The sequence below is a fragment of the Tachysurus fulvidraco genome, chromosome 18 (genome assembly GCF_022655615.1).
Source record: "Tachysurus fulvidraco isolate hzauxx_2018 chromosome 18, HZAU_PFXX_2.0, whole genome shotgun sequence".
Classification (NCBI taxonomy): Eukaryota; Metazoa; Chordata; class Actinopteri; order Siluriformes; family Bagridae; genus Tachysurus; species Tachysurus fulvidraco.
The window spans coordinates 2193619-2197652 of NC_062535.1; the positions used below are offsets into that span (position 1 = coordinate 2193619).

At 37.5% G+C, this 4034-nt stretch overlaps 1 long non-coding RNA gene across 1 annotated transcript; it reads right to left on the reverse strand.

The window, feature by feature from the left end:
- Window positions 1–415: 415 nt before the first annotated feature.
- LOC125139465 lies at window positions 416–3321 on the reverse strand. Its single transcript, XR_007138521.1, has 3 exons — window positions 3212–3321; window positions 2773–2806; window positions 416–604 (listed from the first exon to the last, which is right to left on the reverse strand). It is a non-coding gene; the product is annotated as an uncharacterized LOC125139465 (long non-coding RNA).
- Window positions 3322–4034: the final 713 nt, after the last annotated feature.

The window sequence follows — 4034 nt, forward strand, 5'->3', positions numbered from 1 at the left end:
ACTGCATGCTGTGAATAAACCTGTACATTTTATCCAAAAACTAGTGGTTTCTGGTGTCTGTGTTCAGCCCTTGCATACAGATTCGCTACAATGCTGATTATGACTCTGATAAAGTCATAATGCTGTTTTGTGAATATGTTAAAAGTGTTATACAAATAAACGTGAATTGAATAAATTAGAAATGTTTCCAGACATAGAAGGAAAGGTTTCTGGACAAGAAGGAATATTGAGGGAGGTTCTGGGGAAGTTAATTTATTGCATAGTTTAAATAATGTATTGCCATTTTGAAAATGTGAGAAGATGTAACAATGTAAAGATATGTTTTTGATTTAACAAACTACTCTTAATTCAAGATTATTTGAAATAGTATCTTGTGTACATTTCTGTACATTGCAATCGGTTACTACTTACTTTTTTTGTGAAGCTTGTTCCAGTAAATGCAGAGCTTTCCAGCGCACATATGACATTACGGCCTAAGAGGAGCCTCTGGACTGAGTTGATGAAGGATGATTTCCCAGCACCAACTGGTCCATACAACAAAATCCTGAGGACCTCAGAGCTGGGATTAAAATCTTTCACATAAGTCAGTAGTTCATCTTTTTTCCTAGGAATCATCAGAAAGAGTTTTATAAAGAGTCAATCATTCTTTCATCAGTGAATATAATGCTATACTTTATTGTTGTATTCTTCCTCTCCACACATTGAAATGATCAGTGAAACTCTGACTGGCCTCATGACTGGTGGTGCCTAACACCATCTCTTGTGAAGTTTTTACTGTTGTTCTCTGCTGTTGCAACCTACTTGTATGTCTCTAATGACTCTAATGTCTTGTCAGGTCTTTTGCTTATTACTTTTTTATTGGTTATCCCTGCGTTTGGGTCTGCTTTTATCCCTCCTTAAAGAACTTAAAGACCCAGCAGGATAACTCCAAGCTTACCTGAAGGCTTTGCGAGCAAACTTTTTTTCCTTTTCTTTTGTTTTTTTTCCTTTTTTTTATTTGGCGCCTATGACCTCACCTCTCCCTACCTGCCCAGCCGTGAGCCTCCCTCCCCAATCCTGGATCTTGGGAGGATCATGGTTCCCCTGGACATTCTGGCATGATACGAGATTGGAGCATCGGGAGCTGCACCTCGAGGGGAGGTACTGTGAGAACTTTTGCTCGGACATGCCGGAACAGTAGGTCTATTATGTCTATTTATTACCCCCGCGTTGTGTGTAGCTTTGCAGAGGCCTTGTCTCTTGTGTTTCGGTTCTTGTTTCTAACGATCGTGTATTTAGTTTCCCTGTCTGCTTCTTTGTTAATACATGTATTTTTATTTGTTACACCTGCTTTTAGGTCTGCTTTTATCCCTGCCTCACTTACATTTTTTTTCCTCCTATGGTACTTTTTATGGTAAGGTATTTTTGTATGCCATTGAAAAAAATATGTATGCCAAAAAAAAATAATGCATCACTATACATGTTAATGTCTATTTGGTCACACTGGGCATGAATATGCTGACAGAAAACTCTCTCTCACTCACTCATTTTCTACCGCTTTATCCGAACTATAGCCTGTGCCTATCTCAGGCGTCATCGGGCATCAAGGCAGGATACACCCTGGACGGAGTGCCAACCCATCACAGGGCACACACACACACACACACACACACACACTCTCATTCACTCACACACACTATGGACAATTTTCCAGAGATGCCAATCAACCTACCATGCATGTCTTTGGACCGGGGGAGGAAACCGGAGTACCCGGAGGAAACCCCCGATGCACGGGGAGAACATGCAAACTCCGCACACACAAGGCAGAGGCGGGAATCGAACCCCGACCCTGGAGGTGTGAGGCGAACATGCTACCCACTAAGCCACCGTGTCCCCCTGACAGAAAACTTTTTTGATTTATTTATTTTACTGTGCATCTACCACATAAATCCATGTGAATGAACACTATTACTAACACCTCTGATCTACTGTCAGAGGTGCATTTATAGAAAATTTTTACCAATTTTTTTATTAATTATTTTTTTATAGAAATGCTTGCTTGATATATGGAACAGACAAGTCAACTGGGTGAAACAGTGTGGAATCCATGGCACAGTCTAAAAGACACCTTTTTTAGTACAAAATAACACTTTTTTATGCCCTGAACACACACATACACACATGGTAACTGGAGGAAGAAGCATGGCAAAGCATGGTCTACAGTATGACCTATATTTCCTTCCAACAGCGTTATAGACTGCTGTACTGGATAAGGGCATTGGCCAAATGCCGTAAATACAAATGCATGGTGATGAAGCTGAGAAGGAAGGTGAGTTAGCAGAGACTACTGGTTGTACTATTGTTTGTGTGGTTCTAGTAAGTAAGCTGTTTTCTTGGACATCGAATCCTGTGAAACCAGTTTTGTCTGTTCTTCTAAGCTACGCTTAATATCACATATTTAGCAGAGGCTGTCTCATTCTTTTTTGTTTTCTTATAATAGTTGTTGGATGTTTTTTTTACTCCCTACCCCTAAACACGAGAGAAGTGTAACAGAATGAAAGCAAATGGCTGTTCCATCAAATATAGCCTTTGTTTATTTTATTTCTATTTATTGCTTGGTATTATTTAATGTCGAAATGTTTCTTTGCCATACAGTGTTTTATATATACAGTATATGTAGCCTATGTGTGTGTGTGTGTGTGTGCATTTTAAAATATATACAGTATATACATATACACAGAGTGTGTGCTTTATATTTTTAAAAACCAGTCAGCATAATGTATTAAGTCTTACCCCCACTCGTCTGATCTCCAAGGCTTCTGTAATTCTAAATGCAAGCAGAAAAATTAATGTCAGATTTAATCAAAATCCTCTCTCTGTAAGTTTCTACCAAAAATATTTTCTAATTTGTCAGTTTTAAATATGACATTCTTTTTTTTTCTCACATTTAAATGACAGTAAATTTTGATTAACACTGCGGTGGATAAAGAGCCTTAATCACGAAAAATGATGCATTATTGCCTTAATAAACACAGTTTAACCTGCACAGCCAAAGCTTGTGTTATAGGGTGTGATAATAAAAGAAAATGTGAAATTAAAAACACTTCTACTAATAAGTTTGTTTGTCTTAATGGTGTAATAATACAATTTAGTTTGCATTACACTATTGTACTTCGTTGTTCTTTCAGATTAATTTTATTTTCAAAAATACATTTTACATAAAATAACTCACCTGGAGTAGAAGGAGGAAGAGCTGGAGTTGGAGTTGGTTTGGAATTAATTAATCCCATTTTCTTATTGAATGGTGATAGTGGATGAGAGTGATAGTGTTGGAGTTCACTGCTTAACACAACAAAACAAAATCTCTTCAATTATGCCTGGAAATTAAATGTCCCTATGCCATAACACAGGTGACAGTTTTTTTTTCCATTTATTTTTTCACCCATCTGACAAATTTTCACACGCCTAAATATTCATGTGTTGTCAGAATCATTATGAGTTATCTACTTTAAAGTCTACAAGTAATAAAAAATGACTTGCCTTAATGCTGTGCTGGACTAAGGTGTGTATGTACTGGTGATAACTACAGTACAGTACTTGGGCAGATGACGCAGAAATGTCTATTGTTTAATAGTTTCACTTTCTAAATGATGAATATTTACATTCCTGACATTTGGCAGATGCCCTTATCTAGAGATAAGGTGATTTGAAATCTCTATCAATGAATAGTCCACAGATTCAGGAAGCCATGAGTATAAAAGCTGAGAGTAAATATAACACACATTTCTTTTAAACAAATAAGGGCTAGTTTAAATATTACGTAGAATTAGGTTTTCTCCCAACATTTGAAGACATTCAGTGACTTCTGGCACCTAGTTGAAGTTCATTCTGCCACAAACGTGTCAGAACAGAAATGTTTCAGTGATACATATCTTGTAACCTGAGAGATGGTGGGACCAGTCAAGCATGAGCAACTGCAAGAAGTAAAAGGAGCTTTGAAGTACAACAAACTACAGTAAACTGCCTGAGCCTCAACTTCAACACACAGGACAGAT